The sequence below is a fragment of the Capsicum annuum genome, chromosome 10 (assembly GCF_002878395.1).
Source record: "Capsicum annuum cultivar UCD-10X-F1 chromosome 10, UCD10Xv1.1, whole genome shotgun sequence".
Classification (NCBI taxonomy): domain Eukaryota; kingdom Viridiplantae; phylum Streptophyta; class Magnoliopsida; order Solanales; family Solanaceae; genus Capsicum; species Capsicum annuum.
The window spans coordinates 192,309,364-192,336,725 of record NC_061120.1 but is presented as its reverse complement, the minus strand read 5'-3'; the positions used below and the strand labels follow the sequence as shown (position 1 = coordinate 192,336,725).

General features: G+C 33.6%; 1 non-coding gene across 1 annotated transcript; it reads right to left on the bottom strand.

The window, feature by feature from the left end:
• Positions 1 to 306: 306 nt before the first annotated feature.
• Positions 307 to 12,146, bottom strand: LOC107843462. The gene is made up of 3 exons (XR_007046303.1): positions 11,143 to 12,146; positions 1,923 to 2,113; positions 307 to 1,702 (listed from the first exon to the last, which is right to left on the bottom strand). It is a non-coding gene; the product is annotated as an uncharacterized LOC107843462 (transcript).
• Positions 12,147 to 27,362: the final 15,216 nt, after the last annotated feature.

Below are 27,362 nucleotides of genomic sequence, written 5' to 3'. Positions count from 1 at the left end.
ATGTTATATTGAATTATTAAATAAATAATTATATGTAAAATATAAGTTACACGGTAGTCTTTCACAATGTATTAATTAATTTAAATATTTAATTGAGTTGTATTAATTAATGTAAATATATAATTAAATTGTAAGTATCAAATATCAAATATATATAACCGACTGATGTAGTCAGAAAAATTAAATAATTAAATAAAATAAAATTCTTTCCGACTAGTGTAGTCGAAAATCTTATAAATAATTAATTTCAATACATAATTTATTATATTAAATACTTAACTGACCGAAGTAGTCGGAAACTTTAAATAATTAAACATATTAAATTTATTTTCGATTGAAGTAGTCGAAAATTTACTTTTAAAATACCCTAAACGCACAGCTTTCCCAATTCTCTCTCTCTCTCTCTCGCTTCCTCTCTCTCTAGGGAACGCTTCTCTCTTCTCTCTCTCGGCTCTCTTCTCTCTCATGGCTCTCTTCTCTCTGCATCTCTCTCAAAAGTTGGCCGTAAAGGTTGCATCTCTCATAAAAAGTGGTAACGGCGATGGACAATTTCACTAGGTAAAAAATAAACTTACTTGGTGAATCTTCTTTTTCGATTGTTAGTAAATTGGCAATGTCCAACAATGTGTAAACCTTGTTGCATATAGAGCTTGCCTTTTTTACCTTTAGGCTAAGCTGAGGTTTCTGCCTTTTTGTTCTTCTAGATGTGTGGCTTTTATGAGATATTTGTCTTTTTTTGCCCTTGGAATTTCTTACTGATGAGGTTAATTTAGTCACCTTACGCCTATGTGATTTATTTGCGTAGTTACAATAAAAGAATAGAGCAAACTAATCTGCAAGCCCTAGTCTGTAGACCCTCTATCTATGATTCAATTGCAGGTTGATCAAGTCAACATGAATCTTACAACGTCCGACTCAGAAACCAAGTATGAGAAAAATCTCATCTGAGTTCTATATTTGCCAGCTAGAAAGCAACTAGATGGGAAAACATCAGGGTTTAATCTGGGATTTGTCAAGACATTTTCTTGAAGAAATGGGGTAACAAAAGTGATCCATTGTCCGTGTCGCATGAATATCTACTTTGGTAATTGTAGAAATGGCTTCCTCTATGGGGGGACCCAAGGGAGTTTAAAACAGGAATACAATACATTGGCATGGACTATCTGATCTGACCCACCTAATTAGATGATCATATTTAGGAGAGCAGAAAACTTAATAATAAACCCTTGCATCTGAAACCTTTATCTGTTTCCTCTTCCTTATATCTCTTTCAACTGTAGCTGCTGCATTGGCAACACCAATATCTGGTGCCCAGATATGTTGTCTATTTATTCTCTGCTTTTTACTGCTATGTTTGAAACTGAATTGAATATATATGTATGACATTATATTACTAGAGTTAGTTAATCCATGTCAAGAGAGTGTTTCAGGAACCTGTGTTGCTGGGACTCTTCATTCAAAGATGTCAATGGGTACATGAAAAGTGAAGAGTCCGCATAACTTAATCAGGAACTAAGGAATTTTGAGGTTTCACAAGAAATAATTACTATATATTAGGTGAGTGACTTACAGTAGGATAAGTACATTTAGAGTGTTGCTGTGACCAATTCTTTAAAACAATAGTGGTGTCACCAGGTATCTTCCCTGTCCTTTTCTTTCTCAGTATCTCTTTCCTCATATCTTCAATTCTTGATCTAAATCCCTACAATAACTAAACGATAGCTATGATATCCGAAGATATAAATTAGCACTTGATAAGTATCAGCAGCAAAGTTCATGTCAAACTAAAAAAAAGGTAAAATGGTTCGTTTTTGTGTTGACAAGGCAGCAGGTCTACATGCCTACTTCAACTCTCTGTTTGGATATTTCTTTTTATACTTATCTTAAAAAAACTTGCTCATATGCATGGTTTTTGAGGTTACCTGTTTGAGCTTAATTTTGAGTTCCTGTATGACCCTGTCCATTAGAGACCTTTCAGATTCAGTAGGAAGACCAAATCCCATACCCATCAAGTCATGTGCATCACCTCCAGATTGTTCTAATAAGAAATCCATCTGTAGCTCATCTTCATCATCAGATATTGTTGCATCTGTTCACTCTCCAAGTGTTTCTCCTGGCAACAAAATATGTCATACATATATATTAAACAAGTAAATAGCTATTGTTGTTGATTAAAAAATTCCAAGATATTAAACAAGTAAATAGCTATCACATGGATTGGATACCTTTCACTGATAAAAAATTTCTTCTTTTAATTAAAATATTCTATTGTTGCTGGCTTCTTTACTATGTTGTATTGAATCTCTTAGTTTTCTGCTTGTATCCACTGCGTAGTAGCATCTCTAAACAACCCTGTTATTGTTTTGTTTCTCTTGTTTTTGTTTCTCTTTTCTATTATTATTGTTTTTGTTCTTATGTAGATGGAAAATAAAAATCGTACATAGATGTATAATAGACTTTATCCTAACCGTGCAGGGTTGAGAAAGGAATATAAAGCTAGGGTAGATGGATTTATTGCTAAAGCAATGACACTTAATAATTTTCATTGAAGGGACAATTAGGAGTCCTTGCTGGAATTGCAAGTGTTGTAAGTTATTGAGTCCAGATGCCGTTACATTACATCTTTATAGGTAGGGTTTTATGTTGAATTATATTGTGTGGACAACTCATAGAGAGAGTAGTGCTGCTAATAATTTTGCTTTTCAAAATAATGTTGAAAGTCCAATAAGAGAGAATAATGTTGAAAGTTCACTATATAGTGAGATGGTCAGGGATGCTTTTAGGACACACTCAGGGGCTCAAAAATGAACCAAATGATAAGGCTAAGCACTTTTATGATGTCTTGGTTTGAAAATAAGTTTTACATTGAACAAAATAATTTTACTCCATTACTTGTTTGTATAATATTAGATCCACATGTAGACCTCTTGGAAGTTCTTCTGTCTAGTATAATAATACTGTGAATTTGTAGTTTTCTAACCTTCTTTTAGAGATTTTGGTCCCTTTCTAATAATGGTGAATAAGGTGTAATTGTTTACGTATTTATTTTTCTAAATTAAAGTTTGGAGGGATATAGAATATAGAAAAGAGGTAATGTTCTGGTTACTCCAATCACATGTGCAGAGATTACTTTTTAGCAATGTATCTGGTAGATGTGGCTTTCTTTCACTCAGTACTATAGGGAATGCAAAATGTAATTTTTGTTTGATCTAAGAAACATATATGGGCAGCATAACACAGACTAACTCCTTTTTGTGTTATTTTTTTCCAGGTGGTCAATTAAGAAATAAATGGAATCAAAAGGTCATGGTAATGGATGGCGTAAGAAAGGTAAGAAAGGACTTGATAATTTATTCGAAGGTCAATATACACCACCACCACCGCCACCTGTTACCACGAGATTCTTCAACCAGCTACTACAAATATTATTCCTCCTCCAAGGGCAACTATTTCACTACCAAATGCATTTTTCATGCCCCCACCGTCCCACCAGTTCTAACCCTCTTCTCTCTATAATAGTCTGCATAGTAGCTCTTCATTTGTACCTTCAACATCATCCACACCTAGCCTTTCTGGATTGAGAATTGGAGGTCCCAACACATCAAGATTGCCCTCTGTTAATAGTCCTGAAGCGTCTAATGCTATAGCAGCTGCTTCCCAGATTCCTAAATTTAAAGAGGTAGTAGAATATGACGGCAACGGGAGGCTACTTATCGCCCCTGATGATAATAGGTAAGTAAATCTTATGTTTTTTTTTATAATTTTTAAAATTTTCAAAAGCTAAGATAATTTAATGTAATTTTATTGTAGGTTCATTCCCTCTTATGCCAGTGGACATATGGTTATAGAAGTAATTAAACCATTTTATACGGAGCCGTAGGGTAGTTGGAACGAGATTCGACTCGACATCAGAGTGCTTATGTGGAATCAGTTTGTGGTATAATCAAAATCAAAGAATTTACCATTTTAGTGTACTATCAATGATGAATTTACCTTTATATCCGTCAACTCATTTCATGGCTTTATATTAAACTATTTTGCATACAAAGTGTGCATAGAATTCTTGTCATGATAATGAAATACAATGTATTTTTAAGTTGAAAGCAACTCAACGTATCAAAGAACACTTGTATGAGGCCCGGAGGCACTTGAAAAAACCTAGATGGTTGAGTGCTAATGTGTGGGATCAGTTCTTGGAAAAATGGGATACTCCTGAATATAAGGCAAGGAGGGAACGGTCAAAGGCAAATAGAGCATCTCAAATGGGTGGCTCGTTGTATACTGAAGGTTCGATAAGTTTCGCTACCCACCGACGGAAACTGGTAATAATAGCTTAAATTTTTGATTTTTTCGATTTAGTTCACCGTTCTACACTGTGACATAGTGAAGCCATGTGGGGCTCTTTCGATTCATTATTATTGTTATCTTCTTGTTGTTCATCTTGAAGTCTAGTGAAGCCGTATGTGGCCTATTTTTGATTCACTAGCATTATTGACATATTATTGCTCTTGTTGTTGTTCATCTTGAAGTTTAGTGAAGTCGTGTATGACCTATTTTGATTCACTAGCATTGTTGACATCTTGTTGCTCTTATTGTTGCTTGTTTCTTTTGTTGTGAACTTGATCTTATTCATCTTATATTACCACTTGGTGGGAATACAATGGGTTTGTTTTTGTTGGTGGTGGTGGTTTGATTTTGGTTTTAATCAAAAATTGATCCAAACCAAACCATCAACACCCCTATCAGTACGAATATTTCTCCGAATCAGTTTAAGTTTGGCTACTTCTTTCCTTGCTCAGGTTTTCCTAATTATGATGTTAAATGAACCTTTTCTTACACCTTTTAACAATCATTTTAGAAGTATATTCAGCCAACTCAAATATTACAGAACCTTAAATAGTGTCTTTCCTTATCTCTGATCAAACCTGGTCATTTGTGTATTAAACAATGTCTACATAGAAATAATGGCCAAACGCTAGCGTAGTAGTTTGTGGACTTCCATCAGTTTTGACTTTGAGAGAAATGAATTAACTTTTGCATTAGGGAAAACAATTTAGATAGGTTATGTTCATGTATCAGGTTTAAGCTGTTTGTTTTAATGTTTCTAAGAGCTAGCTTTTGAAGGATCTGATTATAGAAATCTTCTTAAAAAAAGAGAGAAAGAGAAACTAACTTTTTTTTTCTTTTTAGGCATAATGATAAATAAACATTATAAATACTCCGATTTCCATGTCTAGATACTTCAACTTGTGTCAACTGTGCCAATTGAACACTTCCATCTTACAAATTAATGTGCCACGTTAGCATCATGTGTTCATCATGAGATATAATGGAAACGAGCTAGAGTGTTTAGTTGTCAGCTGAGACCAAGTTAAGGTATCTTGCCTGGTCAAACAAACATTATTACAATAACTCATATGCAAACTGAGTTTTTTGAAGCTCCATCGTGTTGGTTTATTGAAAGTTTTTAACAAATTGGGTTTTTGATTTTGGTGGTCTAAGGTTATTCATTTGTTGGAACATCTGCTGGTTGTTACTATAATGCTATAGTGATAGGAAACCATTGCAAAATATGGAAAAACAAGGAGCATTTGAGGGGTCATTTGTATATGTTGGGATATGGAACCCTTTGTGAAATTATATCGTAATTTGTCTTATTTCCATGTGTTTGAGTATCAATGAATGCTAACATTTTAGAAGTATATTCAGCCAAATCAAATATAGCAGAACCTTCTAAGTATTTTCTTTCCTTATCTCTGATCAAACCTTGTCATTCGCGTAAAGAAGTGTCTGCATTGTAACTACATATATAGAAACAATGTATATTTTATCTTGGTTTGATGCTTAAATACTGAATTTGTACAACATACAATAGAAGTTCTGACATGTAGTGCATGGAAAATACACGTTAGTATCCTACATAAGTTATTGACCAAAAGATATAAGCCTTTAATTTCTTCCTCTCTATTAAACTGAGGTCTCAGATATGCACATCCTGGGGATTGAAATGATAGGAAAAATGAATAAGAAAGGACCAAATTCTTTTATATTTCTTAAACTTGGTTTAGGTAAAGCTACAAAATAAGAAAAAGAGGCATCTTTTGTGATATCCTAAGTCTTAACAAGGCAAACGATTGATAGGATGTTTCAAGATGATGTTTGTAGCTTGTGAATGTTTACTTTTTAACTTATCTTGGAGCTAGAACTAGCAAATTTCATATGTTTAAGTTCTAGGTAAGTGGTGATAAGTCTTCATGGGAAGTGGATTGTATAAATGAGAGTAATACTTTATAAAGGAAGTAATGGTTGGAAACTCCAGTGAATGCCACCTCCTATTGGAAAATAATTAGAGTTTCTAACTTATAGCTTGTTATATAGTGTATAAAGACTTGAAAATTGATGCAGGAGTTCCAATTTAACTTATAACTTCTTATATAGTGTATAGTATCTTTGGCACATTTCTGTTGAATGTATTAGCAACTTTGGGGCATTGGCTCCCTATATAGCTGTAGACCCCTTCCAAACTATCTATTTATAGCTTAAACAATTGAAAAGAATCCACCTAAACTACTACTACTGTTGGATTTGAGTATTTTAGAATCATGGACTCCATGATTTATTATTACTCTTAAGATGTTTTGGTCTATACTGCCCGAACTTGTCTTCACACTTGCATTATCTCTTTTTCTAAAATTTTGCAGGAATATAAAAATGGGGGAAAATAGCACCCTTTTATTGATGTCTACGAAGATACGCATAGGAAGAAAAACAAGGACGGTACAAGAGGAGATTGGGTCGAACCACGTGCTAAGAATGCATATGTAAGATAATAACTTTTACATACATTGTTTTATTATTACTCAACTTTGCTTGTTTACATACTGACAAATAATTTTTCTTTCAGAAATAATTTCAAAAAAGCATAGAAGAGTGGCGTCAAACCCAACCTACTTTAGAGGATGGTACCATGGTCCACCCATCACCTGGAGAGCTGAATAATATGTGGACAACTGTGGTAAATGATCCAAGGAAAGGTAGAACCTACGGGATAGGGGTTCTCCAATCCTCGAGTAGTCCTTCGTTGTTTCCCAGTTCCTCTTCACCTTTACAAACTATGGAAGAAATGGAAGCGATAAAAAAAATAAATTGTGGAATTGACGCAGAAATGTGTAACTAACGGTGCTAAGTTTGCTAAATTTGATGAATTGGAGGAGTTGGTTAAGAAGCACATGCCACAAGTATTTCAAGACGAGGGAGATAATGAATCTGATGATAATTAGATTTTAGTTAGTGTTCTTATTTTTTGTTGTGACATTTAGATGTTTAAACTATTTGATTTGATATTTGTTTTGAATGGTTTAAAGTGGTTGTATTTATAAATTTTTGTTGTGTTTGATCCAATTGTGAAAAATACATTAGTTATGTTGTTTATGATCTGAAAACAGTGTAAGCTAATGCAATATAATAATTATTTAATTATTTATTAAATAATAATAATTATTAAATAGTTATTTAATAATTTTCAAAATATAGTGGTCAGAATAATTAAAATTATTAAATAATTATTTAAAAAAATTTCGACTACATTGGTCGAAATAATTATAATTATTAAATACTTATTGATTAAATTTCTGACTACAGTAGTCAGAATAATTATATTATTAAATAATTATTTATTAATTTTTCTACCATAGTAGTCGAAATAATTATAATTATTAAATATTTATTTATTAAATTTCTGACTACAATAGTCAAAATAATTACATTATTAAATAATTATTTATTAAATTTCTGACCACAGTAGTCGAAATAATTATAATTATTAAATATTTATTTAATAAATTTTTGAATATAGTAGTCGGAATAATTAAAATTATTAAATAATTCTTTATTAACTTTCCAACTACAGTAGTCGTAATAATTAAGATTACTAAATAATTTTTTATTAAATTTCCAACTACAGTAGCCGGAATATTTATAATTATTAAATAAATATTTATTAAATAGCCGACTACATTTCCGACTAAAGTAGTCGGAAATTTTTGACTACTTTAGTCGGAAAAGATTAAGTAGTCAAAAATTTCCGACAAGCTATATTCCTACTACGATCAAGTAGTCGGAACTACCTTATTTTTCGACCACATTCCGACTACACTGGCTGTCGAAAATTTACTGTTTTCTAGTAGTGGAGAAGAATATGAAGATGATAATGAAGTATAAGATGATGATAATGAATCAGAAGATGATGAATAAAATAACAGTAATAATGAACAACAAATATCGTTGAGAGAGAGAAAATAACAACAGATGGGGAGAGAGAAAACGTGTTTTTCCCCTTCGTTTTCCGTTATATTAACTAATATTTGGATCAAACTGTAAATTTAAAAACTTGTGGGTTATTTTAAAATTTTTCAAACTTTTTTAATTCATAATTAAGTAATTGTCACCTCCACTCAATTATTAAGACTTATGTCACCTACACCTCATTTTAAAACTTTTTTGTCACTTGTAGCCCAAAGCCCCAGTTACAAGTTGTTGGTTCATGTTCCTTTTTGGGGGTTTCTCTTATTTGAAGGATGGTGTTCATTGTTGTTGGTCTGTTAGAAGACATGATTGATATTTTGAGGTGTTCAAATTCTCAAGAGTGGTAGTTACAATTTGCGTTGTTTACTCGTCCACTAATCCTTTTCTTATTTTTACATGTACAATCGGGAGCGTATTTGGGGTCTCATGACTTGACTCCATCTCTATCCAAGTCAGAGAAGCTGAGAAATATTGCATTACATATTTTCGTCTGGCAGTCAAGTGTCTCTTTCGTTCTTTCGAAGCTTTATTCTTTTCTTTTTTGTAAACATTCATTATTCTGCTTAACATTTAGCACATTTTTATTTAAAATTTATGTTTTATATATTCTTATTTGAATTGATGTGAATTCTTAAATTTTAGCAAACCTAATGGTTTTCCTTTCTAGACTTTAAACTTAGCATAATTACTAGATTTCGACATTCAATTTATATCATTAAAGTTTAAAATTTGATGGGCTAAAACATACCTTTAGAATAAATTGCCTCATCTTTAGGATTAAATTAGTTTATCATTAGTTACTAGTGTTGAATTAATAAAATATTGGTTTTTGCGGTCGACGAATTTATCATCGCTAGACTCGGAAATTGGCCTTAATTATTTTAGATATGGTAAATCAATTTTATTGTCATCAATTTTAAATAAAAATTATAATTTGATTCCACAAGGTTTTTTCTTAGGATTTCAAATAACCAAAAAAAATGTTTTTATTACATGAGTCTTTAAGTAATAAAAAAAAAAATTCTCAAGCCATTATAGATATAAACAACTATTTTTTTTATTCATTTAGTGTAGGTAATTAACCATCTTATCTATTCCTATTTTTACAAAATTTGATTAAAAAAAAGGGGCAAAGGTGTCATTTTTAGAATGAAGAAAAAATTTGAAATTCTTACATAACTAACTTTTCTTTTTTATTAGTGGAAAGTTTTTTTTGTATATTTTTTAAAGGAAATGATTCTAAATAAACTTTTTTTTTTTGACAAAATAAGGTTGCATCATGTTTAGGAGGTCTTATAAAGGATTATTTTCGGTAATATTAAAAAATAGGTTTTATGATGACGTTCTTCTAAATTTTTCTAATCTTGTTCTTATAAATAATTAACATACATTATACTATAAAAGAAAAATATTTTGTTTAATACCCTATTTCTTAATTTAATATTTTATTTCCCTATCTAATCTAAGTTTATCCGGTTAACCGTAGTTAACGGATCCTTTAGGTTGCTTATTCTCTTCCCATTAGGATAATTAGAATCCTTACCTAGAATTTTAGGTTGCATAGACCTTAAAATGAAGTCTTTAATTGCTTTAACATCTTAGTTTAAAATAGGCGTCCTAATTCACCCTAGAATTAATTAGGTGGCGACTTCCTTAAATTTATTTAGAAGTTTTTCAATATGTTGTACACTATTTTGACCTCATGTTAAAATGGGGTATAACAGATGTTAGGGTCTTTTCTCTTTCTAACATCTCTAGGGACAGTGATGATAGAGTTTGGGGAGGGAATTGAGGTAATGATTGAGCTAGAAAGTTATCGCCAAAGAGGTTCACGAAATGGGGTCCCTGTGCTAGAAGAGATGGGTTCAGAGGTAGGAATAAGGGAAGACTCATGATTTTTTTCGTCATTGATTCTGAGATGAGCATCGAATTGAGGTCCCCCTAAAATATGGGGCTAAAAATATGGAATAGAGTCACTAACCAAACATTCAGATCAAAGTTCTGAAGGCCCTCGTTGAGGCAAGTCATTGCCAACTAGGCTAAGTAACTTAGGTCTTGTATAAACAGGGTAATTTGGTGACCCTGCCATTAAAGATGGAGAGGAACAGATTGGTTGGAGAGGTAAACATTTAACCATGATGCTGGGGAGTAAGTTAGAGGTAGTGGCTCGGTGAACAGGGAGACTATCTAAGAAGGATTTGGGTAACTCATTTTGGAAGCAATTAGGTTGTGGTTGGAAGTTGGTCTTTTAAACTAGAGCTAAAAAGAAAATGAAGAGTTAGAGCTTGGGAAGAAGCAACCGCATTGAATGCAATGTTCGAGCGGGGCATAATATCCATCAAATCTCCTTTGGAAGCTGAGGGGTTTACCGTCAACGTGCTGATGGGAATATCCCAAGCTGAGGGTAGCTAATGATTAACTGATCTGGGGTGGGCCCTACTTGAGAGGAGGTCTTTTGACCATTTTAAGTAATGAGAGGTGGGAATTAAAAGCATTATCAGAAAAAATAAAAGAAATAGGAGAAATGGGAATGGACTCGATAGAAGAAAGGGAGTCTAAATCCATACTAGTTTTAGGCCCCAAAATGTTTGGGCCTATTTGGCCTTGCAGCTGTTGGGGCATGTTAGTAGAAGATTGCCCAAGTTCAGAGAAAACACTGGTAGTTTAGTTAGCATTAAGCGGGTTGTGGATAGCTTTGGTGTCAAAATAAATTGGCTCGGGACTTAGATTGATCCGATGAGGACCAAGTTTGTGCGGAAGCCCAAATTTACCACTGCCGTTGTTCCTCGAAGAGGTGGTGGCAGGGGAAGCCATTGGGGGGAGAATGAGAAAACTTACTTGAAGCTGGAGTTGCTGGCTCTTTTCCTTTCGTTGCTGATGTGTCCCTGAGTCTAGACGTTGTGGATTCTTCTTCATGCGTGCAAAGGTAATTGTTTTCCATTCACTGGGATGCTGCTCCAGCGAGGTAAATCTATTTGTAGGCGGATTAATTGACTGGGATACTTGTCGTTGAGTATAGTGTTGTTCCGTGTGGCCAAGAAGACCACACAATTTACAAAGTATTTTCTCTCCTTCATAGACTAAGTTTTGCTTCTGATGTCCAATGGTGACAAAGGAGCTGGGGCAGGTGGATCCAAATAGCAGTGTAATCAATCATGGAGTTACTAGGAACGAAGTTGGGATCCCATTTCCTAATGGATACAAAGCTCCCTGCAATAAACCAAGGGCCGCCTTGCCATACTTTCACCTGACTCTCTGGATTTTGCAACTTAACTATGTAAAAGTCAGGTCCCAAGTCAATTGAGCAAAGAGGCTCAGCCAGTCGCCATAACGCATCCAATTTCGTGTTGAGATATTGGTGGGTGAACTTGGAGCCAAAAGTCTTGACAATAACAAAGTATTTCCATGGAGCATTAAGGAGGTGCATGTCATCAACGAAAAGCTTGACCATGGAGTCATCGAGATCAGCAGGAATTTCATCCACATGGGAATTAACCATAGAAATTAATGAGGCAGAGATTTTACTAGTCACTATATCACAATAGGAATGTGATGCTTGAAGCATGGGGGAATCCATAGGAGAAGAAGTAACACAGAAACGGGAAAAGAAATTGGAATGGATGGGAAAAGGAAAAGGCCAAAAGGGGAAAGGTAAGGGAAAGTTAGAGAGAGGCGATACTTTCTCGATCTAACCCATTGTAATTTATCAAGATTTGAGGAAAAAAAATGGTTAGTTACTTTATCAAGTTAGTCTTTATCTATAAGTAATAAGATTGTTATTTATAGTGGAATATTTATGAATTTCAACTCGATGTCGATCAAATTTAACTAATTTTTTGTTTTATTTTTTCAGCATGAGCATTACTATATATGTGTATTCATTAAAAATCATAAATTTCAGCCTTCAATGGGTGAAGGAGAAGACTTGGAAGAGAATTTGAAGTTGCACATAAAACAACTACGGTGCACCTTACAAATCTTTGAAAAAGAAAAACTCATCAAAAGGGACTAGAGAAAATAGGTTGGTTTTATAATTTGGTGCTCTAAAATTGATTTATATTTTACTCCTATACCCACTAACTGACAATTGAATATCTTTTGCATAATATGTGAGATATATGCTAGCATATTACCTCAAATGTAATTAATTCAAATTATATCTTATTTTTAAATAAAATATGAATTTGTTACATAATTTTTCTTTAATTACCTACCAACACAAACAAACAATAAGAAATATAAGGGTGAAGCCCAATCTTGCGAATCCCATCTATTTGATTGATTAATCTAAGCTAAAATAAATAAATAAATCATACCTTGTTATAAGAAACTCTCAAAAAATGATTACAATTTAGACTTAATTCAATGTTCATAGTTATAGTTTTCTTAATTACAATTCGTAGCTAGCTACAAGTTTAAAGGAGAAGAGATGTGAGCAATATTGAATCGAAAGGGGGAATAGAGAGGCGAGTGAGATTTCGGAGAGAGAGAAGAGAGGCGAGTGAGATTTTGTAGAGAGAAGAGAAAGGTGATGGGTGAGAAAGAGGATGATGTATTTATTGTATCAGGTTGAATCATGAATACAATTAATTTGTACGAGCGAATACAATTGTATGAAGTGTAGCACTAGATACTATTTTAGTCTTTAGTAGCAATAGATTAATATTTTCCAGCATTTTCATATGATTGAAATATCACTCTTTATACACTTTTATCAAGGACTTCTAAGATATAAGATAAAAATTATATGCATTAAAAGGTATTAGAAAAATTTAAATATATAAAATATATCAAAATACTATGCCAAGAAAAATTAATGTCAGACTTAATAATTGAAATCTAATTCGAGCATTTTTATTTAAATAAGACTATAATTTTTATAGAAATTTTGACCATGAAATTTTATATTGTAAAGTTTTAACAATTTTAAAGTGATAATTTCTTTCTGTTTTAGGGTCAGTCGCTACTAGTTTTATATTTAGATTTAGGAGTATCTTTTAGGTTTATGAGTGACTTTTGCTTTTTTTTCATAACTATGATCAAGCTTTTCTTCAAATTCAAGTGTTTGTTTTTTCATATAATCTCAATGTTTCAAGGGGTTCTATCACGTTAATTAGGACTTATGTTTTAGATTTCAGCGACTAAAAGTAATATATATACATTCCTTCACTGCTAAATTAATTTTAAATTTTGTTCAATATTTTAAATTTCAAAATTATGTGATCATTAAGTTTCACAATTTTGTTTGAGACTCTTTTAAATATCTATGCATTCACGTGTTTCATGTGGACAAGTTCTTTTTGTTCCTTTCGTTCTTTTATGATTTAATAAGTGTTTTTGGCTAATGCAACATAATAATTAAGGAAAATGCTTAAACATGTCATCGAAATTTGAGAAAAGGGTCATTTATGCCATTCTTAAAGTTTGGCTCATTCATGTCATTTCTTTTAATAGTTTAATTTGGTAATTTTTGGCAAAATCATTTTGTACACGTGGTCAACAATGATTCGTCCACGTCATTAATTAAATGAGCCAAAAAATTTTTAAGGAAAAAGGCCCAAGTATGCCATTAAACTATCAGAAATGACTCATTTTTGCCATTAATTAAAAGTTCAGTTCATTCGTGTCATCGCCGTTATAAAATCAGCTCATCCATGTGATACTTTTTTTACGGTAAATTTTCAAAAACAGTTTTGCCATGTGGCTTTTTATTAAACGGACATGTCATTAATTAAATAAATCAATATAAATTTAAAAATATCTTAGACCCATTAAAAAGAACCGATCCTTTTAATATAACCCGACCCACACCTATTAAAGTATTTTTTTCTACAACAATAACTATTTTTCTGATCAGAAAAAATAGTGATTAATGTATATCCTTTGGTTGTTTCTTGTTGATTCTAAATCACTATAAATGTTACCCTTAACAGAAGCCTCAAAAATTCTATCCTACAGTATTTTTTTTGTCCTACCATAACTGATTAGTTGTAATTCCAGTGACTCCAGTATATACTTCGAAGTTGCAAGAAAAGAAGCTAATGAACAATTCGGGCAAGCAAGAAAAAGAAGGGGGCGTACCAATAGAACCTCTCCATTCTCCCATCATTAATTAGGGGAGCATACATTGTTGAAAAATTATTTTCAAATAACGACTTAAAAGAAGTCTGTTATCTCAATTATTTCGCCGTTTGTATGGGATAACTTATTCCATCACTATGATATAAATGGTGGGACAAATAATCCCGATACTAACCAATTTTCGATGTTTTAAACTTAATTTAGATTTATTTTAATTAATGATGTAGACCTCTAATAAAAGGCCACGTGACAAAAGTATTTTTGAAAATCCACCGTTAAAAATAATCGTATAGATGAGCTAGTTTTGTTACGGCGATGGCACGAATGAGCGAAACTTTTAACTGATAGCATAATTGAGCCATTTTCGATAGTTCAATGACATATTTGAGTATTTTCTCTTACTTTAATTAATGATATGGACCTCTAGTAAAAGGCCACGTGGCGAAGCTATTTTTGAAAATTCACCATTAAAAAGTAATGACATGGATACGTTGATTTTGTAACGACGATGACATGATTGAGCCAAACTTTTAACTAATGGCATAAATGAGTCATTTCTGATAGTTCAATGACATATTTGAGCCTTTTTCCTAATAACTATTTCATCCTTAATGACACACTATGAAAAATGAAGATGATTAATTTGGTATTTTATATTAGATAATTATACTAGCATTAATTTTCTATTTTTATATTAAGTTGAAGATGATTAAATGAGAATATCAAATTTCATGATCAAGATGTGAACACAGTCTCGTGTAGAAATGAAGGGCAAGGGTGTAAGAGCTCCTGAAGAGGGGTTAAAAGAAAGTCATAAAGAAGAAAAAAATCATTTCATTCCCTCCCATCTTTTTCTCATTGGACACTTATTTCACTAATCACGTTAGAACGCTTCATCACTAAAAGGACACATCGATGCACTAAGCTCTTGTTATATGAGGGCCCACTAAAAGGACCGCATCATAAGGACTTATTGTAAGCGCACAATCGTCATTCAGAGACTCAAAGATAGGCATTATAGTAAACTAGCTATTTTTTATTGTTAAATTATATCATTTCAATATATTTTGAATACATTCTATATTTTTATTCTACGGTAAGAATGACTTTGTTAATTTGAAGACCACGAGGTCTTATTTTCAAACCACCAATTGTAAAGACTAATTCGATAAATATTATTATAGTTTTAATGTGAGAACAGTAACTCCAAATGTCAAAGGATGAAATCTTCAATGTTTCAATCCTAGCAATATACTTCGAGAAGGTTTGAAACGTGAGACATTGATGACATCTATGGAGAAAGATAATAACTGTTTTTGCCTATGATTGAAATGACTCCAAGCACCACCACCACCACCCCCGTAAAATTATCAATATATAACTTTTGTTTATATTTTAATTTGTTAATTTTATTAGAACTCTTAAATTTTTAAGTGTGATGTGTGATTGTCGAAATTGAAATGGAGCAGGATAACTTGTGAATTTAAAGTGACAAAATTATTGAATTGAAATAAATCTTTGTTCTAAAAAAAATTCCCCCCACATAAAATTATTAATTGTTTGCACCAAATTTTCGTTGGTGGCTGAAAATTAACTGCAAGCAAAAATAAAATAAACAAAAAGAATAATTTTATATAAATAAATTTTGCGGTTACAATTCCGTTATTCTCTCGATTCTTCTCTCCTAAGTTTTTTCGTGATTCGAAGGCCTTTGCAGCATGATTCTCAAATGTAGGATGATTTGAGCCACCTAAGAAACGTGTTTAGATCTCCAGAAATTGTCTGACAACACTTCATCTTATCGAGTTGATCTCCGGGTAGAACTCCGTTAGTCAATTCGTTGAAGAGCTGTGTAGTCAATGCAGAAACTTCCTCCAATGCTTGCAGAATGTCCTCCTTTTTTCTTTTCTTTCCTTTAGAATGTTATGTTACTCCCCTATTTATAGTTGTAGGGGGTAGGCCTAGTTGCTTGTGATTGGCCGAAACATGTCACTTTACCACTTGGCGCCTTTTGACTGGTTGTTGAATTTGAATGAGATTTTCACATCATTTATACATGTGGCGGTGTCTCATTGGTCTTGGATTTGACTGGGATGCCACGTCACTTGATGAGTTTGGGCTTCAAGGTGAGATAGACCTTGATGAGGAATACAATAAGCTTATTATTTCTTTAAGCCCAAAATAAGTTTAAACCCAATAAAATGTGGATCAAATTTAAATTTTATATGAATTTGATCCAATAAATTTTATGTGTCTATAGATGTCCCCTACTTCAAGTTGGTCGACGTGTAGGCTTGCCAAAACTTAGCAGCGAGACTTGAAGTACTCATGAATGTATTTTTATTCTCGTGACTTCAAAGGTATTTGTTTCTCATCAGTGCATCCTAGTTAGACCAATACTTGTGAGTGGTCGAACTAAAGTTTCCTCTATGAACTTTCATGTCGTGAAAGTCTTCATCAAAACAACCAACGATTTATTTGTGGTGATCCTCATTTTTTTGTCCACAATCGAGTGCAAACTCGATATTATTTCAAGAGTATTAAAAAAAATGACCCACTTGATTTTTTTTTACTCTTCTTGGATAAATATGAACATGAGAAATTACAACTTTAATATTTGTTTAAATAGTTTTTACTTGCACAATCATGTGACCTTTTCAATGTTTTTGAATTAAAAGGATCAATACAACTTCCTCACTTGACATATTGCGCGTATGAAATAAAAAAGTTGACTTGATCTTTTTGTACCAAAGAAAAATATTAACTTTCATTTTGATTTCATGTACCAAAGGAAAATGTCAACTTCCATTTTATCGGACCCTAAGGTCATCGACAGAATAAAAATAAGATTGTTTGGAGCAACAACCATTACAAGAAAAATAATTTTTGAGGGTGGGTTTGTTGTTGTTGATGGAGATGTTGGTGGTGGTAGTGGTGCTTCTGTTGGTGATAATGATGCTCCTCTTATAGTATTTAAAGCAAACCATTATGACTATAATCATACTAGTTATACAGATTTTGCCTCTCCCAGCGAATGTTCTGCATGCAAATGTCAAGACTGCAGGGCGAAACATGATGTGGTGATTAATACTATTAATACATTACCTGCTTCTGTAAAGGAATTGACATCGAAGAAGGGTCTCATTCCATCAAAGAGGATTTTATTTCCATCCGCTTCTTTAGAAATTAGGGCTAAGAGGAGAAGGAGAGTGATTTCCAGGGCATTATCAGGCATCCAAAAAAGCAAAATTACAACTCCTCTATCTGTGTGTTGCACTGAGAAACATAAAATGTCCAAAGGAGATAAGCATGAGCTGAAGAAGGTGAATATATTATGTCTTCCAACTGACAAAACAAACAGACTCATCTATTTTAACAGATGACACATCTACTGAAAATTATCAAATAGATATATACATATGTTGCAATAGTTGACTAACCTGTTGCACTAGATACTTTATCTGGTGCAACATATGTCTCGTCTATTTTAGCAAATCAAGCAGCTTTTCGTACAACTTTTATTTGTATCAACAGATAACTTATCTGCTGCAACAGATGATTCATATATTGCAACGAATGGTTCATCCATTGGAAATTATCACACAAGGTCTTCCTCATGTAGAAATTTGTCCCAACAGTTGATTCATTGTTGCAACAGAAATATAATATATTTGGGACAATTTAAAATGGGAGGAGTTATCCTTTTCCGTTTTGTTGTATCTCCGTGATTAGCATTGACCAATTCTGGCTATCTAGGTGGATGTAGAAGAAGCTACTTGCTGAACAACATTGATAATATACTACTATTTTTATGGAAATACGAAGAATAGAAAGCGCAGAAATCGTATGCAAGCGACAATGAAGATCCACGATGAGCAAAGTCGAATTCCATAGCACCGGATGAAGAGCTACTTGTCCATACTTAGTAGATCTTTATAGCTTAAGCCTATCAAAGCAATTCTTGGCAGTATACTTAAATTGTTGTTGATGTATTTGTTGAGATCTATACCCATAATAATTTTTTTACATTTCATTTATTCGTTGACTTATTTCAGCTAATTTATGAAGGCTTCGATTTATTTTATTTTGTCTACAAATTTTATTTATTCCTTAGATTTGAACTTATTAATTGAAAAGAAATACTAGATTCAAATATTGCAACAGATAATGTATCTGTTCCAACAGACGACACATCTATTGGAAAATTTAAATAGATTTAGACATATGTTGCAACAGTTAGGTGATCTGTTGGAATTTATCAAATAGGTCTTCCCACTATTGCAACAGGTGGACTTTAGATAAAAACATCAAGATAATGCAACAGATGACACATCTATTAAAAAAACAGATTTAGACATATGTTGCAACAGATGGACTTTATCTATTGTAACAGACGACACATCTATTGGAATAATCGAACAAATTTATACATATGTTGCAACAAGTAGGTTATCTATTGGAATTTATTAAACAGGTCTTTCCACTGTTGCAACAGATGGACTTTAGATAAAAACATCGAGATAATGCAACAAATGACCAACCTATTTCAATAGATAAACTATATGTCAGAACAGGTAGGATAACTGTTACAACGGATGGAGAATCTATTGCATTATAAAAATTCAACTTTCGTTGGACATAAAAAATTTCCACTACGTGTAAAAAGGTTAAAGTAAATTGAAATAAAAAAGGCACAATCCATCGACGGTGTTCAGTTCAAACACCTAAAATAAAATAAGCATCAAGTAGACATGTTCATTTTAAACACGTAAAATAAAATAGGCATCAAGTAGACATGTTCATTTTAAACACGTAAAATAAAATAGGCATTAAATGTGTTAGTGTCAGTACTGGCACATTTCACTGACTTGCTGTCACTTGGCCCCCAACGGTCATTTTCCCCCCATTATCTTATATATTCATCTTCCTCCTAAAATTTAACCCTAAATTCCCAAATCTTCTTCTTCATCGTCGTCTTCTTTTATCTATCCAAATTCTTCAAATTATTACTTTTATTTTTTCCAATTGACCTTGACAATGTCTAGCGCATCTTCCACTGTTTTTTGTGATAAAGATTTTTTATATTGTAAGTGCGGTCATGAAGCTCTGTTAAAGACTTCTTGGACTCAACAAAATCCGGGTCGTAGTTTTTTTACTTGTAAGATTTCAAAGGTAATAGTTTTTTTATTAATTAATCAATTATTGACTTGTAATTGTTTTGTAATTGTGTTCTCTTTTTTTTTAGAAATTGGGTGGGTGCGATTACTTTGATTGGTATGAAGAACGACACCCTTCACAAGCAAATCGTGTAATCTGGGATTTGTTGAACAAAGTCAAGGCTTATGAAGAGAAACAAAATCGAGTAAGAAGATACTACATTGTACCCATTATTGCTACTGGTTTGGTGTTGTTGGGCACATAGATATTGAAGCCTAATTTCTAAAATTTTCATGGTGATGTGTGTATTTGCTACTGGTTTGTTGTCGATGAGCACATGGATATTCAAGCGTAACTGTTGGAAAATATCAAAAAGATTTAGGCATATGTTGTAAAATTTAGGTCATCTGTGGAAATTATCAAATCGGTCTTCCCACTGTTGCAACAGATTAGACTTAGATTATTAGATTATTCATAGAAATTACATCGGTGTAATGCAACAGATGACCAACCTATTGCAACAGATAAACTATCTGCCAGAATAGATTAAAGATATTTTACAATAGATTAATAATCTAATCTATTGCATTATAAAAAACTCAACTTTCAGCAGAAAAAAATTATTACCACTATATGTACATGTAATAAAGTGAAGGGTGACTTGAAATTAAAATTTTCTATTTCATAGGCTCTTCTATATACACAGGCTTCAAGCGTCCAATTAGTACCCCATAAGAACAGACCTCTTGCAGGTTTTCCATAGGGTTTTCGCACATAAAAGTCGTTGGCTCGGCCATTTCTGCGCCGGTCAGCAAACATTCGATGTGTGCAAAAGCGTACGAGCCACTCTCTTTAGCGGCATCATCTTTTGGAAGGATCATTCCCCTATTTTGACCTTCAAAATCCCATAATTTCTTCATCAACACTTTCTTTAGAAATGATTCATCAGTTTACTCTCCCTCAACAAGATGGGCAACAGCACCATCAGTGGCTCCACGAGGAGAAAAAGATCAAAATTGTCTATGAGAGGTACGTTGGAGTCATAAACATTAATCTTTCCCTCCTCGAGTATTATCTCAACAGCTCGATAATGCATACCGTTCACGCTAATGACTACAAGAATCCTTTTTGCCTCGATCCAGCTCTTGGCGTGTGGATTTGGTTTTTCTCTTCTAACGTATCTTAACATTTTTTCTTCATCCAAGACCAACGTAGGAACTAGGAAATCAAGTCCCACGCCAAGGGCTGATGCCTCTCCATTGAGTTGATCGTACCTATCCTTGAGCTTCTTGCAGAAGTCGAGGTCTATTATCCTATCGAAAACATCATAAGCTTCTCAGTACATTAATTGTCTTTTCCTCATGAGGCAGAGAATTATGTCAACATACTGTGAGAAAAGAAGTCAATTTTTAATTAGGTTAGTAATTGTAAAGATGCAACGGATAGTCTATCTATTGCATAGGGTTCTCTGAATCAATAATCCAACATAACTTATGCAATAGATGGATAATAAGTTACAATAGAACTACAACCAGTTGCACCAGTATACCCAGCTGTTGCAACAGATGTGAAATCTATAGCGTAGCTTCTTCTTCATGGGGTAGATTAGAAGGGCTAGGTTAGGAAAAGTAAACTTTCCTTGTCCTCGTATGACATACGTATATCAGTCATAGTTTGGAAGTCTTAGGGTAAAAAAGGAGGCCTGGGTAATATGGTGCGCCTGGCTTGGCATTCTTATCCTGTCGCAAATCCCTCTTCTCTTTGGCGCCAAGTTCCGCGTATATATCCACCTTCTTGACTGTCCCCGGAACTTCAATAGCTTTTGGAGTGGGAGGAATTGCAATTTCTTTTGATTTCCAAGCGAAGAAAATATCTCTAATTGCTCTTTTCTTTCTCCTAACCAACGTTTTAGGAGTGTGTGCCTCCCTCACCTTCTTGGATGGTATGACACACCTCTTGGATTTGAATTCCTCAATAGCTTTAGAGATAGCCTCTACTTTTTCAAAGAGTTTATCCTGTCTGTCCTTGCACTCATCACATTTGCAATGAGAACACGAGGGTGAAGAGAGGTGAGAGGGATATGTGTAAGGGCGAAAGGGGTGTTTTCAAACATATTTATTCTTTCTTGAGCATCAACATACTCATCATCATGAGTGGTAGCAACATCAGCATGCCTGCCACCAACACCAAAAACTCCACCAGAAGAAGCACCCGGATATGCCTTAGTAAAAGGTTGGTCATGAAGAGCCTCAACATTAGGCTGACCTTGCCTAACTGCTCTTCTTATGGCTGTTGCTCTAGACAATTCCTTCTTTATTAACTCCATCATTGGGTCTACAATAGTATCAACATAAACTAGAGTAATATCATAAATCATCACCGACTCCTCCTCAGTAGGTACGATCCATGGATACATAACTTATAAAAAAGAAAAAAAGACAGATGCATTTAAATCATATAATATAATAATTTTCACAGTTGGGCTACATTTAAAAAAAAAGACCCATCTGTTGCATAGTTTACAGTATATGATTAAAATTCTTTTGAGTCTGGTTTAGAGAAACAGAGCAACACATGGATAATTTGATGCAAAATATCAATCATCTGTTGCAACAGCTGCACAAGACGGTCAATCTGTTATGCAACAGATGATTTGTACGTCGCAACACATGAATGATATGTTATCATATTAAATATCTATTTTATAATTTATAGTAGATGGTTAATCTTTTAGAAGTCGGGTTCAGAGAACCAAAGCCACAGATGGGTAATCTGATGCAAGATATACCCCGTCGCAATAGATGTTCCATCTGGTGCATCAGATATAACATCTCATGCACCAGATATAACATCTGTTCAATATCTTTCTTATCTTTGAGTAGAATTATTTTACTTGAAGAAGACGTACAACATTATTCAGAGGGTTAAAGAGATCAACCTCCTTAATATTGGTGTTGCTCTTTGCAGCTAACCACCTAAACATCCTTGGATGAGAAACCTTGTCTGGGTAATTCATTAACTGCTTTTGGAGGGGAGGAATGGCTTCAAATGCCCAAGACTAAAATGTGTAAACAGGAAGCAAGCAAAAAAAATCATAATAACTATATTCAATATAAATTAATGGATGAGTAAAATTAGGGATTAATTTTACCATAAAAGCCCAAGAAAAGCCGTATAATGTGGTCATCCCTAAGGATAGCTTTGTCAGTAAATATTGGACAGTCAAGTAGAAGCTGTCATATCCCCAGGGATAATTATTGAATTTATCAAAATCCTCAGCACGCGCCAACAAATCATATTCTATGACCTTGTTGACGTCTCTTGCCAATGTAACTAAATGGGTAAACCAAACTAAGCACAATCGCTCCCTGTATTGCTCTGGTATGGTTTTATCCTCGAGATCTGTCAACAAATCTGATGCTTTGTATCCATGTCAAGAAATGTCAAATAACCTATCTATTTTTCCCTTGCATTTTCTTGCCTTGGATCTTTTGCGGGGTGGTGGTCCTTCTGGACGATGGCATCTCAGGCCCGTCACTATGGCAAACTCTTGCAACCCAAAACAAATAGGTATGCCACAGTAGTTGATCCATATTTCATCCATCTTCTTTTTACCCCCTCCTCCGGATCCTTATCATCCCCCGTGTACTTGATCCTGCGCTTGAGAAGACCATATACTATCGTCATAGGGAAAAAGATATAGGCAGAAGGGTCCTCAGGCAGCTCAAGAAAGCGTCCAAAGCAGCTCTTCTTAAAAAGTCCGCCTATGTTTTCGTTCTTCATAATTTTCATAAAATGTTCAAAAAATGTTCCTCATCTGACATTTAAGTACAATTTGAACAGTTAGTTGTTTTCCTTCTGGGTCATTTATCGGCATCGCAACTTCAAACCTGTCAATACTAAAAGTTTTGATAGGATCATGCTGGGATGTTGATATTAACTCATGCCCCATCGGTGATCCATTATCATCATGTTGATGATCATCCTCTTTCTCTTTCTGAGTCTCCAATTCCTCCTCTTTCTCACTTTTATTTTCTTTATCACCATCTACGGACCCTTGTCCACCTCCCTCAACGTTATTTTCACATCTCTCCTTAGCTTCACTTTTTCCTGACTGAGATTGTTTAGGAAGCTCCTCCGAATCCCTCTGTACTGTAGCCTTTTTTTTGAGTGTTCAGACATTGATCCACTTTCACTTTCTTTTATTTGGGAGACATGTTTTACCTACAGACAAAGAAAAACAAAAATTACATTACAGTTGATGTATGCATAGATTTTAAAAAATACATTACAAACACCATGAGTACCAACACACCAACAACCACCACCACAAACACCACCAACCAATGCCAACAAATAAACAAACACCACGAATACCAACACCACCACAAAGACCACCAACCAATGTCACCACCGGTGCCACCACGACGACGACAAACACCACCACCACCACCAACAACAACAACACCATCCAACTATACCACTACAGTCAACGAAACACTGCAATGGAAACTAGGGATTTCTCGAGTTCTTCCTACGATTTTACCATCAAAACTCAAAATTGTAAACCCATTCTCGAAGATAATACAACTAAAAGTTTTATTTTTCATCATTAACTTAAAATCCCTTATTTTTTAGAAAATAAAATAAATATAGAGCCCTTGTCGAACTCTGTTGCCTACGAAGACAAAGAAAATGACTAATATAAGTAAGAATAATATAAAAAATAACACCTATATGGTCGAAAATGAGAATAAAAGTGATCTGTTGTGGAGGGTTGAACAAATTTATTGAGTAGTTGTTGTCTCTACTGTATTATTGAGTGAGAATAAGAGAGAAAGAGCCAGACTAAAGATTTGAAATGATGAAACATTTTGTATGAGTTGATTTGTATTTTGGAAAAGAATGACAAGTAGTTTTGAAAATGTTAATTTGGTCTGAAATGATCTTAATTATTTTTAAAATCATAAAATATATGCGTAATTTTTAAAATCATATAAAAACAATTGAAGTTGTAGTTGACCGAGTACTCTAGGAGGTGACTCTATGAAAACTCACCTCTGGTCCTAGATTAATCAATTTAGGAGTCTAACATATGAACTCAATTGAAATTGTAAAAAACAAATGTTCAACAAGTTGCATCAAATTTCTCATTTGTTGTAAATTATCAATCAGATTAGGTAACAACAGATTACGAATTTGATGTGAGTTATCAAACAGATTAAGTCAACTGTTGTGACAGATTACCCATCTTTTGTAAATTATCAAATGGATTGTCATATGTCGCAACAGATTATCCATATGTTGTAAATTATCAAATAGGCCCTGCCATCTGTTGTGGCTGACCCTATGAGAACTTACCCCTAGTCCTAAATTAATCGATAGTTTACCCTATGAGAACTCACCCCTAGTCCCAGATTATTCAATCAAGGTATTAGTACCCTAGTCCTAGATTAATCAATTAAGGTATTAGTCTAACATATGAGGTAGTAAGAATCGGTTTGGTTCAAAGTGACCGATCGCCGACTCTGGTCGGGAGAAACGTAGTACCGTTTCATCATGCAATTGAGAAAAGACTCCATTGAAGTTGTAGTTTACCCTATGAGAACTCACATTTAATTAAGGTATTAGTCTAACATATGAACTCAATTGAATTATATATAAACAAATGTTCAACCTGTTGCAACAAATGTCTTTTCTATTGGATCAAACAGATTATGTAATCTGTTGTAAAATATTACACATCTGTTGTAACATATCATACAGATTGAGCCATTTGTTGCGATAGATTACGAATTTATTGTAAACTATCAAACAGATTAAGTTATCTGTTGTAACAGATTACCCATCTATTGTAAATTATCAAATGGATTGAGTCATATGTTGTAATAGATTATCCATCTATTGTAAATTATCAAATAGGCGCTGTCATCTATTGTAGTTGACACTATGAGAACTCACCCCTAGTCCTAGATCAATCAATTAAGGTATTAGTGTAACATATGAGGTAGTAAGAATTGGTTTTGCTCAGAGTAATCGATCGCCGACTCTGGTCGGGAGGAACGCAGTACCGTCTCATCATGCAATTGATAAAAAACTCAATTGAAGTTGTAGTTGACCCTATATTAAATTAGGGTATTAGTACCCTAGAACTAGATTAATCAATTAAGGTATTAGTCTAACATATAAGGTAGTAAGAATTGGTTCGACTCAGAGTTACCGATCGACGAATCTAGTCGGGAGGAACGCAATACCGTCTCATCATGCAATTGCCAAAAGACCCAATTAAAGTTGTAGTTGACCTTATGAGAACTCACCCCTAGTCCCAGATTATTCAATCAAGATATTAGTACCCTAGTCTTAGATTAATCAATTAAGATATTAGTCTAACATATGAGGTAGTAAGAATCAGTTTGGCTCAGAGTGGTTAATCACCGACTCTGGTCAAGAAAAACGTAGTACCGTTTCAATATGCAATTGACAAAAGACTCAATTGAAGTTGTAGTTGACCCTATGAGAACTCACATTCAATTAAGGTATTAGTCTAACATATGAACTCAATTGAATTATATATAAACAAATGTTCAACCTGTTGTAACAGATTTCTTTTTTGTTAGATCAAACAGCTTATGTAATCTGTTGCAACATATTACACATCTATTGTAAACTATCATACAGATTAAGCCATTTGTTACGATAGATCATGAATCTGTTGTAAACTATCAAATAGATTAAGTCATCTATTCCAACAGATTACCCATCTATTGTAAATTATCAAATGGATTGAGTCATATGTTACCATAGATTATCCATCTATTGTAAATTATCAAATAGGCACTGTCATCTATTGTAATTGACATTATGAGAACTCACCCCTAGTCCTAGATCAATCAATTAAGGTATTAGTCTAACATATAAGGTAGTAAGAATCAGTTAGGCTCAGAGTGATTGATCGCCAACTTTGGTCGGGAGGAACACAGTATCATCTCATCATGCAATTGACAAAAGACTCAATTGAAGTTGTAGTTGACCCTATATTCAATTGGGGTATTAGTACCCTAGTCCTAGATTAATCAATTAAGGTATTTGTCTAACATATGAGGTAGTAAGAATTGGTTCGACTCAGAGTTATCGATTGACGACTCTAGTCAGAAGGAACATAGTACCGTCTCATCATGCAATTGCCAAAAGACTCAATTGAAGTTGTAGTTGACCTTATGAGAACTCACCCCTAGTCCCAGATTATTCAATCAAGGTATTAGTACCCTAGTCTGAGATTAATCAATTAAGGTATTAGTCTAACATATGGGGTAGTAAGAATCGGTTTAGCTCAGAGTGATCGATCGCCGACTCTGGTCAGGAGGAACGCAGTACCGTTTCATCATGCAATTGACAAAAGACTCAATTGAAGTTGTAGTTGACCCTATGAGAACTCACATTCAATTAAGGTTTTAGTCTAACATATGAACTCAATTGAAATTATATATAAACAAATATTCAACATGTTGCAACATATGTCTTTTCTGTTGGATCAAATCAAACAGATTACGTAATATGTTGCAATATATTACACATCTGTTGTAAACTATCAAACAAATTACATCATTTATTGTGACAGATCACGAATCTGTTGTAAACTATCAAACAGATTAAGTCATCTGTTGCACTTAAATATTTTTGATCCTTTTTTTATAAAGCAATTTAGGTATTTCCTGTCTGAGATAAAACAATTAAAATACTAAGGCGGTAAAAAATATTACTCGGTACAACTTTGATAACTCAAAAATCTCCTGAGTGAGTAGTCTTATCTGGTCTTTTCA